The sequence below is a fragment of the Arachis hypogaea genome, chromosome 2, assembly GCF_003086295.3.
Source record: "Arachis hypogaea cultivar Tifrunner chromosome 2, arahy.Tifrunner.gnm2.J5K5, whole genome shotgun sequence".
Classification (NCBI taxonomy): Eukaryota; Viridiplantae; Streptophyta; class Magnoliopsida; order Fabales; family Fabaceae; genus Arachis; species Arachis hypogaea.
This window is the reverse complement of record NC_092037.1, coordinates 66,265,699-66,280,010: the sequence shown is the minus strand read 5'-3', so window position 1 is coordinate 66,280,010 and position 14,312 is coordinate 66,265,699. Positions and strand designations below refer to the sequence as shown.

At 38.6% G+C, this 14,312-nt stretch overlaps 1 non-coding gene across 1 annotated transcript; it reads right to left on the bottom strand.

Moving 5' to 3' along the window:
- Positions 1-13,291: 13,291 nt before the first annotated feature.
- On the bottom strand, positions 13,292-13,399 carry LOC112764416 (small nucleolar RNA R71). The gene has a single exon (XR_003183160.1). It is a non-coding gene; the product is annotated as a small nucleolar RNA R71 (small nucleolar RNA).
- Positions 13,400-14,312: the final 913 nt, after the last annotated feature.

Genomic DNA, 14,312 nt, shown 5'->3' with positions numbered 1-14,312 from the left:
AAAGATTCCCGAGAGTTTGTGCGTAACTGTGACAGTTGCCAAAGAGCTGGTAACCTGCCTCATGGATATGCCATGCCTCAACAAGGGATATTAGAGATAGAGTTGTTTGATGTATGGGGAATTGACTTCATGGGGCCATTCCCACCATCATACTCAAACACTTACATTCTGGTGGCAGTGGACTATGTATCTAAGTGGGTAGAAGCGATTGGTACACCCACCAATGATACTAAGACCGTACTGAAATTCCTCCAGAAAAACATTTTCAGCAGATTTGGCGTTCCCAGAGTGCTAATCAGTGATGGGGGCACTCATTTCTGCAATAAACAGCTACACCTTGCTATGGTTAGATATGGAATTAGCCACAAAGTGGCAACTCCGTATCATCCACAGACAAATGGGCAAGCTGAGGTCTCTAACAGAGAGCTAAAGAGAATCCTGGAACGGACTGTGATGGCCCGAAGAAAGGATTGGGCAAAGAGCTTGGATGATGCTCTGTGGACATACAGAATAGCATTCAAGACTCCTATAGGAACCTCTCCATACCAACTGGTGTATGGGAAGGCCTGCCATTTGCCTGTGGAACTGGAACATAAAGCCTACTGGGCAACCAGATTCCTAAACATGGATGCACAGTTAGCTGGTGAAAAAAGACTGCTCCAGCTAAATGAGCTAGAGGAGTTCAGACTCAATGCCTTTGAAAATGCAAAAATTTATAAGGAAAAGGAAAAGAAATGGCATGACAAGAAGTTGTCAACCAGAGTCTTTGAGCCAGGACAAAAAGTTCTGCTCTTCAACTCTAGGCTCAAACTGTTTCCAGGAAAACTCAAATCCCGTTGGAGGGGTCCGTATGTGATTACAGGAGTGTCACCATATGGATATGTTGAGCTTCAGGATATTGATTCTGACAAGAAGTTCATTGTTAATGGACAGAGAATCAAGCACTATCTTGAAGGAAATTTTGAGCAGGAATGCTCAAAACTGAGACTTGAGTGATTCTCAGTGAAAGTCCAGCTAAAGACAGTAAAGAAGCGCTTGCTGGGAGGCAACCCAGTCATTAGGAGGTTATATGATTAGTTCCTACAGAGGCAAATATCAAAAATGAAGGAATTCACAGAGTTACAGAAGGATTCAGCTCAAAAAGCAGAGAAAATGAGCTTACTGGCGAAAAAATGCCAGTAAGGGGCATTTTGGGCGTTAAACGCCAGAATGGGTACCATTCTGGGCGTTTAACGCCAGGAATGGTGCCATTTTGGGCGTTAAACGCCAGAATGGGCACCATTCTGGGCGTTTAACGCCAGGTGTGCAGCATCACTGGACGTTCAGAAAAACGCCCAGTGAGGAAGGTTTTCTGGCGTTTAACGCCAGCCAGGGCACCTGGATGGGCGTTAAACGCCCAAAAGGGGTGCCATATGGGCGTTAAACGCCAGAATGGGTGCCATTCTGGGCGTTTAACGCCAGAAAGGTGGGGGGACCACACTTTTGTTTTCAACTCAATTTTTTTCAAACTTTCCTCTTTTTACCCATACTCTTCTACATAAATGCACTTCAACCTTTCATCATTCACTTTCAAATCTTCACAAATCAAAACCATTCTTCAAATCTATTTCAAAATAATCTCAAATCTTCTTCAAAAACTCACCCTTTTCTCAATTTCTTTCCATATCTTTTCAAATTCCCTTTCAAATCTCTCTTTTGGTTTTCGAAATTCTCCTCCCCCCACTCTATAAATGAACGTTCCTCACCCCTCCTTCCTCACACCATTCGAATTTCCTCTCCCTCTCTCTCTCTCTTCTCTTCTTTCTTTTCTTTTTGCTTGAGGACAAGCAAAACCTCTAAGTTTGGTGTGCTTTTCCGTGATCACTAAGCCAAGACTCATCAAGATCATGGCTCCTAAGGGAAAACAAACCAACTCAAGAGGAAAGAAAGAGACTAATCCAAAGAATCTTTGGAATCAAGAGAAGTTCTTAACCAAAGAACATGAAGACCATTATCACAAAATAATGGGTCTGAGGTCAGTGATCCCGGAAGTTAAATTTGATCTGAAAGAAGATGAATATCCGGAGATCCAAGAGCAAATTCGAAACAGAGGATGGGAAGTTCTGACCAATCCTGAAATAAAGGTTGGAAGGAACATGGTTCAGGAATTCTACTTTAATCTGTGGTTGACAGATAAGCAGAGAATGACTGGAACTGCTTACCATACCTACAGAACCATGGTCAGAGGGAAAGTTATGTACTTTCATCTGGACAAAATAAGAGAAATCTTCAAACTACCTCAACTACAAGATGATCCTGACTCCTTCAATAGGAGGATGGTGAGAGTAGATAAAGGGTTGGATCAAGTTCTAGAGGACATTTACCTCCCTGGGACTAAGTGGATAACCAATTCAAAGGGTGTCCCAAACCAACTCAAGAGGGGAGACCTCAAGCCAATTGCAAGAGGTTGGCTAGACTTTATTGGGCGTTCCATATTGCCCACTAGCAACCGTTCTGAGGTCACCATCAAGAGAGCAGTGATGATTCATTGCATTATGCTTGGAAAAGAAGTGGAGGTTCATCATGTGATTGCTTGTGAGATTTACACAATTGCAAATAAGAATTCCACTGAAGCCAAATTGGCCTACCCAAGCTTGATTTCCTTGCTCTGTAAAGAGGCTGGGGTGAAGATGGGAGTAAATGAGTTTATACCCATTGAACACCCAATCACCAAGAAGTCAATGGAAGGACAAGTGCAAGACAACTCCATCAAGAGGAGGGCGCAGGAATTCCTCCCTGAATTCCCAAGAATTGACTACTGGTCCAGCCTAGAAGCATCTATTAACAAGCTGCAAGAGACTATGGAGCAACTGAAGGAAGAACAGCAGAATCAGAACTGCATGCTCTGCAAATTGCTGAAGGAACAAGAGAAGCAGGGGCGTGAACTCCAAGAGTTGAAACGCCAAAAGCTTTCCTCTCAAGCTGAGGGAGCATCCACTTCTCAAAATCAAGGTTGTTGAGTCCTAACTCTGTGAAAACCTCTATCATTAGGAGCCTCTATTTTTTTGTTTTATTTTCCTTTGTTTTGTTTTCTATTTTTATTTTTAGTTTCATCCTATATCTATTTTTTGAGCTTTGTTTTAATCCATAATTAATAAAATTAAAAATTTTATGCCTTAAAGATATGAATGTCCTATGAATCCATCACCTCTCTTAAATGAAAAATGCTTTAATCACAAAAGAACAAGAAGTACAGGATTTCAAAATTTATCATTGAAACTAGTTGAATTAGCTTGATGTGGTGACAATACTTTTTGCTTTCTGAATGAATGCTTGAACAGTGCATATGTCTCTTGAATTTGTTGTTTTGAGAATGTTAAAATTGTTGGCTCTTGAAAGAATGAGGAAAAAGAGAACTGTTATTGAGGATCTAAAAATCATTAGACTGATTCTTGAAGCAAGAAAAAGCAGTGGATACAAAAAAAAATTTCGAAAAAAAAAAAGAGAAAAGAAAGAAAGAAAGAAAAAGAAAAAGAAAAGAAATAAAGTTGTGATCCAAGGCAACAAGAGTGTGCTTAAGAACCTTGGACACCTCTAATTGGGGACTTTAGCAAAGCTGAGTCACAATCTGAAAAGGTTCACCCAATTATGTGTCTGTGGCATGTATGTATCCGGTGGTAATACTAGAAGACAGAGTGCTTTAGGCCACAGCCAAGACTCATACACTAGCTATGTTCAAGAATCATTATGCTCAATTAAGAGAATCAATAACACTATCTGAGTTCTGAGTTCTTATAGATGCCAATCATTCTGAACTTCGAGGGATAGAGTGAGATGCCAAAACTGTTCGGAGGCAAAAAGCTACTGGTCCCGCTCATCTAATTGGAACTATGTTTCCTTGATATTTTGGAGTCTATAGTATATTCTCTTCTTTTTATCCTATTTTGATTTTCAGTTGCTTGGGGACAAGCAACAATTTAAGTTTGGTGTTGTGATGAGCGGATAATTTGTATGCTTTTTGGCATTTTTTTAGTATGTTTTTAGTATAATCTAGTTAGTTTTTAGTATATTTTTATTAGTTTTTAGTTAAAATTCACTTTTCTGGACTTTACTATGAGTTTGTGTGTTTTTCTGTGATTTCAGGTATTTTCTGGCTGAAATTGAGGGTCCTGAGCAAAAATCTGATTCCGAGACCAAAAAGGACTGCAGATGCTGTTGGATTCGGACCTCCCTGCACTCGAAGCGGCTTTTCTGGAGCTACAGAAGCCCAATTGGCGCGCTCTCAACGGCGTTGGAAAGTAGACATCCTGGGCTTTCCAGCAATATATGATAGTCTATACTTTTCCCAAGATTTGATGGCCCAAACCGGCGCTCAAAGTCTCCCTCAGAAATTCCAGCGTTAAACGCCGGAACTGGCATAAAACTTGGAGTTAAACGCCCAAACTGGCATGAGAACTGGCGTTTAACTCCAGAAAAGGTCTCTACACGAAATTCCTTCATTGCTCAGCCCAAGCACACACCAAGTGGGCCCGGAAGTGGATTTTTCTGTCATTTACTCATTTCTGTAAACCTTAGGACACTAGTTTACTATTTTATAGGATCTTTTGACATTGTATCAGTACGCTATGCAACCTTTTGATGACCTTATGACATTTTACACGTTTTCTTCCATAGCATGAGTCTCTAAACCCCATGGTTGGGGGTGAGGAGCTCTGCTGTGTCTTGATGGATTAATGCAATTACTACTGTTTCTCATTCAATCATGCTTGCCTCCATTCCAAGATAATACTTGTTCTTAATCCGGATGAATGTGATGATCCGTGACAATCATCATCATTCTCAACCATGAACGTGTGACTGACAACCACCTCCGTTCTACCTTAGATTAAGTAGTTATCTCTTGGGTTCTTTAATCGGAATCTTCGTGGTATAAGCTAGACTGATGGCGGCATTCAAGAGAATCCGGAAGGTCTAAACCTTGTCTGTGGTATTCTGAGTAGGATTCAATGATTGAATGACTGTGACGTGCTTCAATCTCCTGAAGGTGGGGCGTTAGTGACAGACGCAAAAGAATCACTGGATTCTATTCCGGCCTGATTGAGAACCGACAGATGGAATGCCGTGCCGTGACAGGGCATTAGGAATCGTTCCAATGAGAGGATGGGAGGTAGCCATTGACAACGGTGAAACCCTACATACAGCTTGCCATGGAAGGAGACTTGCGTGACTGAAGAAGAAGACAGTAGGAAAGCAGAGATTCAGAAGATGGAGCATCTCCAAACCTCAACCTATTCTCCATTACTGCAAAACAAGTAACCATTTCATGTTCTTTTGCTTTTCACAATCAATCCTGATAATTTCTAATATCCTGACTAAGATTTACAAGATAACCATAGCTTGCTTCAAGCCGACAATCTCTGTGGGATCGACCCTTGCTCACGCAAGGTATTACTTGGACGACCCAGTACACTTGCTGGTTAGTTGTGCGGAGTTGCAAAAGTGTTATTGCAATTTCGTGCACCACCCACCACTTGCAAGTTTGAAGCACGTCACAGTCATTCATTACCGGAATCCTACTCGGAATACCACAGACAAGGTTAGACTTTCTGGATTCCCAGGATCCTACTCGGAATACCACAGACAAGGTGAGACTTTCCGGATCCTCATAAATGCCGCCATCTATCTAGCTTATACCACGAAGATTCTGTTGGGGAATCTAAGAGATACGCATTCAAGCTCGGTTGCATGTAGAACGGAAGTGGTTGTCAATCACGTGCGTTCATAAGTGAGAATGATAATGATCGTCACTTTCATCATTACACTCATCATGTTCTTGGGTGCGAATGAATAACTTGGAATAAGAATAAGAGAGATTTGAATAAAAGACAATGGAATTGCAATAATACTTGAGGTACAGCAGAGCTCCACACCCTTAATCTATGGTGTGCAGAAACTCCACCGTTGAAAATACATAAGTAAAAGAGGTTCAGGCATGGCCGAATGGCCAGCCCTCTCCATGATCAAGTGACCGAATATTCAAGAGATTAAACTGTCAAGAGATGTCTAATACAATAGATAAATGTTCTATTTATAATAAACTAGCTCCTAGGGTTTACATAAGTAAGTAATTGATGCATAAATTCACTTCCGGGGCCCACTTGGTGTATGTTTGGGCTGAGCTTGATTAATCCACGAGCTGAGGCTTCTCTTGGAGTTGAACTCCGAGTTATGACGTGTTTTGGGCGTTCAACTCCGGATCATGACGTTTTTCTGGCGTTTAACTCCAGACAGCAGCATGAACTTGGCGTTCAACGCCAAGTTACGTCGTCATTCTTCGAATAAAGTATGGACTATTATATATTGCTGGAAAGCCCTAGATGTCTACTTTCCAACGCCGTTGAGAGCGCGCCAATTAGAGTTCTGTAGCTCCAGAAAATCCATTTCGAGTGCAGGGAGGTCAGATTCCAACAGCATCAGCAGTCCTTTTGTCAGCCTTCTTCAGAGTTTTGCTCAAATCCCTCAATTTCAGTCAGAATTTACCTGAAATCACAGAAAAACACACAAATTCATAGTAAAGTCCAGAAATGTGAATTTAACATAAAAACTAATGAAAACATCCCTAAAAGTAGCTTAAACTCACTAAAAACTATATAAAAACAATGCCAAAAAGCGTATAAATTATCCGCTCATCACTGGGCGTTCAAAACGCCCAGTGAAGAAGGACAGACTGGCATTTAAACGCCAGCCAGGGTACCTGGTTGGGCGTTTAACGCCCAAAACGGTATAGTTTTGGGCGTTAAACGCCAAAATGTGCACCATTCTGGGCGTTTAACGCCAGGATGGCACAAGAGGGAAGATTCTGTTTTCAATGCAATTTTTTTCAAGTTTTCAAAGTTTTTCAAAATCAAATCTTTTTCAAATCATATCTTTTCAATCAAATCTTTTTCAAAATCAATTTCTCTCTATTTTTAAAAATACTTGCTATCAATCAATGATTTGATTCAACATTTCTAGTATGTTGCCTTTTCTGTTGAGAAAGGTTTAATGTTTGAATCATATCTTTTCTTGTTAGCCAAGTTTTTAATTTTCAAAATCAAATCTTTTTAAAATGTTTTTTAAATCATATCTTCTCAATCACATCTTTTTAAAACTAATCATATCTTCTTAACCACATCTTTTTCAAAATAGTTTTCAATCAATTCTTTTTGATTTCTAATTGCAAAATCTTTTTCAAAAATCACTTGATTTCTTTTCCACTTTCATTTTCGAAAATCAATTAGTGTTTTTCAAAAATGTTTTCAAAATCTTTTACTTAATTTTCGAAAATTACTTCCCTTCTTCTTACATCCTTCTATTTATGGACTAACACTATTCCTTAATGCAAAATTCGAACTCCATCTCCTTTGATAAGTTCGAATTTTCTACTTCTATCTTCTACTTTTCTTTTCCTCTGACACCTGAAGGAATCTCTATACTGTGACATAGAGGATTCCACATTTTCTTGTTCCCTTCTCTTTCTTATGAGCAGGAGCAAGGACAAAAGCATTCTTGTTGAGGCTGATCCTGAACCTGAAAGGACCTTGAAGAGAAAGCTAAGAGAAGCCAAAGCACAACTCTCTGTAGAGGACCTAACAGAAATCTTCAAAGAAGAAGAACCCATAGCAGCCGAAAACAACAACAACAATGCCAACAATGCAAGGAAGGTGCTGGGTGACTTTACTGCACCTACTCCCAACTTTTATGGGAGAATCATCTCTATCCCTGCCATTGGAGCAAACAACTTTGAGCTCAAGCCTCAATTAGTTTCTCTAATGCAACAGAATTGCAAGTTCCATGGACCTTTTACTATTGTATTTTCAAGAGTTTGCCTGACTAAGATTTACAAGGTGACCATAGCTTGCTTCATACCAACAATCTCTGTGGGATCGACCCTTACTCGCGTAAGGTTTATTACTTGGACGACCCAGTACACTTGCTGGTTAGTTGTGCGAAGTTGTGTTTATGCCATGGTATTGAACACCAAGTTTTTGGATTCATTACCGGGGATTAATTGATTTGTGAAAAGTATTGATCACAATTTCGCGCTATCAGAAGGTTTGTCTGTGAAGTTGCGTTACCCAGAGTTGGGATTTACTCCAACTGGTTGGGACTGTCCGTCTTGAAAATCTCTTGAAGGTTGCCCAATGGACTAGGTTGAGGAAGTTTCCGATTACCTAGTAACATTATGTAATTATTTAAGTAATTTTCATCTTGTAGAAAATAAAGATGATTCTTCTAATGAAGTAGAATCACATAGGGTTAGTAGTTTTTATAATTATCATTATATCAGCTCGATTTCTTCAGTCGAGTCTTGTCATGATTTAGATATTTCTTCTATATGTAATGAAAGTGATGCTTCAAATCCAATGGCTGATTTAATAGCAAAAGCACATTATAGTGGAAGTCGAAGTGATATTAATAAAGTAAATAATTCTGTTTGTTCTATTTCTAATGAAGTTATTGATTTCACCTTTAACTGCATCTATGATTTAGAGCCTTTGGGTTTCGAGAAACATTATGTAAAACATGAGAAGGGATTGGATTCTCAAGATCCCTTAGAAGAAATTAATTTGGGAACTACTGAGGATGTTCGAATTACTTATATTTGCAAAGGTCTTGCTGATCCTTTTTGAACTGAACTTTTTCATCTTTTACATGAGTTTAAAGACTGTTTTGCTTGGGATTATCATGAGATGCTCGCTCTCGATCGTTCTTTTGTGGAAAATCGGTTAGCATTAAAACCAAATGCTAGACTTGTGAAGCAAACTCCACGATGTTTTGCTCCAAAAATCAATGAAAATATTAAAGAAGAAATAGAACGCTTGATTAAAGCGAAATTTTTTCGAACTGCATGCTATGTTGAGTGGGTTTCGAATATTGTCCCTGTGATGAAGAAAAATGGGAAGTTAAGAGTATGCATTGATTTTCGAGATTTGAATAATACTACTCCAAAAGATGAATACTTTATGCCAATTGTAGATATGTTGATTAATTTTGCAGCAGGAAACGAAGTATTAAGTTTTATAGACGGTTATTCAGGATATAACCAAATCTTCATTACAGAAGATGACGTGTCCAAAATTGCTTTCCTTTGTCCGAGGGCATCAGGTTCTTATGAATGGGTAGTTATGCCTTTTGGTTTAAAGAATGCAGGTACAACGTACCAGTGAACAATGAATGCTATTTTCGATGAGTTTATTAGAAAATTCATGGAGGTGTATATCGATGACGTTACGGTCAAATCGATTTCAGTGATTCAACACATTGACCACTTAAGAAAGGCATTTCTTACCATGAGGAAAAATGGATTAAAAATGAACCCTTTCAATTGTACTTTTGGGGTATCGGCTGGAAATTTCTTGGGTTTTGTTATTCATAAGAAAGGAATTGCAATTGATAAGAATAAGGCAGATGCAATATTAGCATTGTCTGCACCTAAATCGAAAAAAGAGGTGCATCCCTTCTTAGGTAAGGTGAAATTAAAAAATGATTCATAGTTTGAATGGACGAATGAACATCAATTAACGTTCAATTCGATTAAGATTTATTTTTCCAAGGCTCTGATTATGGCAAATGTTCGTTTGCATGAGCCTTTGAAATTATACATTGCAGCATCTAAAGACACAATTGGGTGCATTGATGAGCGGATAATTTATACGCTTTTTGGCATTGTTTTTAGTATGTTTTTAGTATGTTTTAGTTAGTTTTTATTATATTTTTATTAGTTTTTAGTTAAAATTCACTTTTCTGGATTTTACTATGAGTTTGTGTGTTTTTCTATGATTTCAGGTATTTTCTGGCTGAAATTGAGGGACCTGAGCAAAAATCTGATTCAAAGGCTGAAAAGGACAGCAGATGCTGTTGGATTCTGATCTCCCTGCACTCGAAGTAGATTTTCTAGATCTACAAAAGCCTAATTGGCGCGCTCTCAACTGCGTTGGAAAGTAGACATCCTGGGCTTTCCAGCAATATATAATAGTTCATACTTTGCTCGAGATTTGATGGCCCAAACTGTCATTTCAAATCAGCTCAAAACTGCCCGGCGTTAAACGCCGGAACTGGCACAAGAATGGGAGTTAAACTCCCAAACTGGCACAAAAGCTGGCGTTTAACTCCAAGAAAAGTCTCTACACGAAAATGCTTCAATGCTCAGCCCAAGCACACACCAAGTGGGCCCGGAAGTGGATTTTTATGTCATTTACTCATCTTTGTAAACCCTAAGCTACTAGTTCTCTATAAGTAGGACCTTTTGCTATTGTATTATCATTTTTAGATCTTTGAATCTTTTGATCACGTTTTGGGGGCTGGCCTCTCGGACATGCCTAGACCTTGTTCTTATGTATTTTCAACGGTGGAGTTTTTACACACCATAGATTAAGGTGTGGAGCTCTGCTGTACCTCGAGTATTAATGCAATTACTATTGTTCTTATATTCAATTCGGCTTATTCTTGTTCTAAGATATCACTTGTTCCTCAACTTGATGAATGTGATGATCCGTGACACTCATCATCATTCTCACTTATGAACGTGTGCCTGACAACCACCTCCGTTCTACCTTAGATTGAGTGGATATCTCTTGGATCCCTTAATCGGAATATTCGTGGTATAAGCTAGAATTGATGGCGGCATTCAAGAGAATCCAGAAGGTCTAAACCTTGTCTGTGGTATTCTGAGAAGGATTCAACGATTGAATGACTGTGACGAGCTTCAAACTCGCGATTGTGGGGCGTTAGTGACAGACACAAAAGAATCACTGGATTCTATTCCGACATGATCGAGAACCGACAGCTGAATAGCCGTGCTGTGATAGAGTGCGTTGAACATTTTCACTGAGAGGATGGGAGGTAGCCACTGACAACGGTGAAACCCTACATACAGCTTGCCATGGAAAGGAGTAAGAAGGGTTGGATGAAGACAGTAGGAAAGCAAAGAGACGGAAGGGACAAAGCATCTCCATACGCTTATCTGAAATTCTCACTAATGAATTACATAACTATCTCTATCTTTATTTTATGCTTTATTCATAAATCATTCATAACCATTTGAATATGCCTGACTGAGATTTACAAGATGACCATAGCTTGCTTCATACCAACAATCTCCGTGGGATCGACCCTTACTCGAGTAAGGTTTATTACTTGGACGACCCAGTACACTTGCTGGTTAGTTGTGCGAAGTTGTGATAAAGAGTTGAGATTGCAATTGAGCGTACCATGTTGATGGCGCCATTGATGATCACAATTTCGTGCACCAAGTTTTTGGCGCCATTGCCGGGGATTGTTTGAGTTTGGACAACTGACGGTTCATCTTGTTGCTTAGATTAGGTATTTTTCAGAATTTTTAAGAATGAATTCTAGTGTTTCAAGGTGATGTTCTTATCATCACCAAAGCTGATTGATCTTCATCAATTTAGCTCTTGAATGCAATGTCCTGCTGAAGCTTGGCTAGCCAAGTCTAATTCCTTTAGACTGATGCTTTAGACTAACATTGCATGATTCTTGGAATTCTTATTAAAAATTTTGAATCTCTTTATTTTCTTTTTCCACATAATTTTTGAAAAATCCAAAAAAATTACAAAATCATAAAAAACCAAAAATATTTCTTGTTTGAGTCTAGTGTCTCATTTTAAGTTTGGTGTCAATTGCATGTTTCTCTTCTTCTTGCATTTATCATGTGTCTTCATTGATCTTCAAGTTGTTCTCGATGATTTACTTGTTCTGATCTTTAAATTATCTTGTTTTGTGTGTTTTATTGTTTCTCATATGCCTTCTCAATTTGTTAGTGTTAGTAGTATACAAACTTCTAAGTTTGGTGTCTTGCATGCATTGTTTATTTAATTTTAGTTGCATTTTGATTTTTTCTCATCATTAAAAATCCAAAAAAAAATTTAATTTGTGTCGTTTCAAGTCAATAATACAGAAAATTGAAGATTCAAAACATTCAGCAGAGGAAGTACACAGAAAAAGCTGGGCGTTCAAAACGCCCAGTGAAGAAGGAAAACTGGCGTTTAAACTCCAGCGAGGGTACCTGGCTGGGCGTTTAACACCCAAAAGGGTAGCATTTTGGGCGTTAAATGCCAGAATATATACCATTCTGTGCGTTTAACGCCAGGATGGCACAAGAGGGAAGATTTTTTTTTCAATTCAAATTTTTTTCAAGTTTTCATAATTTTTCAAAATCAAATCTTTTTCAAATCATATCTTTTCAATCATATCTTTTCAAAATCAATTTCTTTCCATTTTCAAAAATACTTGCTAACAATTAATGATTTGATTCAACATTTCAAGTATGTTGCCTTTTCTGTTGAGAAAGGTTTAATGTTTGAATCATATCTTTTCTTGTTAGCCAAGTCATTGATTTTAAAAATCAAATCTTTTTAAATTGTTTTCCAAATCATATCTTCTCAATCATATCTTTTTAAAACTATATCTTTTCAATCATATCTTTTTAATCACATCTTTTTCAAAATAAGTTTTCAATCATATCTTTTTTATTTCTAATTTCAAAATCTTTTTCAAAAATCACTTAATTTCTTTCCCACTCTTAGTTTTCGAAAATCATCAATCAATTTTCAAAATTCTCTTTCAAAATCTTTTAACTTACTTTCAAAAATTATTCCCTTCTTCTCACATCCTAATTCTTCTACCTCCTCCTTCTATTCCTCTGACACCTCAAGGAATCTCTATACTGTGACATAGAGGATTCTATATTTTCTTGTTCTCTTCTCTTTCATATGAGCAGGAGCAAAGGCAAAAGCATTCTTGTTGAGTCTAACCCTGAACCTGAAAGGACCCTGAAGTGAAAGCTAAGAGAAGCTAAAGCACTACTCTCTGTAGAGGACCTAACAGAAATCTTCAAAGAAGAAGACATGGCAGCCAAAAACAACAACAATGCCAATACTGCAAGGAAGGTGCTGGGTGACTTTACTGCACCTATCCCGACTTCTATGGGAGAAGCATCTCTATCCCTGCCATTGGAGCAAACAACTTTGACCTTAAGCCTCAATTAGTTTCTCTAATGCAACAGAATTGCAAGTTCCATGGACTTCCATTGGAAGATCCTCATCAGTTTTTAGCTGAATTCTTGCAAATCTGTGACATTGTCAAGACTAATGGGGTTGACCCTGAGGTCTACAGACTTATGCTATTCCATTTTGCTATAAGAGACAGAGCTAGGATATGGTTGGACTCACAACCTAAAGAAATCCTGAACTCTTGGGAAAAGCTAGTCAATGCCTTCTTGGCAAAGTTCTTTCCACCTCAAAAATTGAGTAAGCTTAGAGTGGAAGTCCAAACCTTCAGACAAAAGGAAGGTGAATCCCTCTATGAAGCTTGGGAAAGATACAAACAATTGATCAGAAAGTGTCCTTCTGACATGCTTTCTGAGTGGAGCATCATAGGATCTCTTCATCTGAAAAAGACGCTTGCAGAAGCTCAAGAACTGATTGAAATGGTTGCAAATAACCAATTCATCTACACTTCTGAAAGGAATCCTGTGAACAATAGGACGAATCAGAAGAAAGGAGTTCTTGAGATTGATACTCTGAATGCCATATTGGCTCAGAACAAAATATTGACTCAGCAAGTCAATATGATTTCTCAAATTTTGTCTGGAATGCAAGCTGCACCAGGCAGTACTAAGGAAGCTTCATTTGAAGAAGAAGCTTATGATCCTGAGAACCCTTCAATGGAAGAGGTGAATTACATGGGAGAACCCTATGGAAACACCTATAATCCTTCATGGAGAAATCATCCAAATCTCTCATGGAAGGATCAACAGAGACCTCAATAAGGTTTCAACAACAATAATGGTGGAAGAAACAGGTTTAGCAATGGCAAGCCTTTTCCATCATCTTCTCAACAACAGACAGAGAATTCTAAGCAGAGCCACTCTAACTTAGCAACTATGGTCTCTGATCTAATCAAAACCACTCAAAGTTTCATGACTGAAATAAGGTCCTCCATTAGAAACTTGGAGGCACAAGTGGGTCAGCTGAGTAAGAAAGTTACTGAACTCCCTCCTAGTACTCTTCCAAGCAATACAGAAGAGAATCCAAAAGGAGAGTGTAAGGCCATAAACATGGCCAAATTTGGAGAGGCGGAAGAGGTAGTGATCGCCACTGAGGAAGACCTCAATGGACGTCCACTGGCCACCAATGAGTTCCCTAATGAGGAACCATGGGAATCTGAGGCTCACATTGAGACCATAGAGATTCCATTGGATTTACTTCTGCCATTCATGAGCTCTGATGAGTATTCTTCCTCTAAAGAGGATGAAGATGTCACTGAAGAGC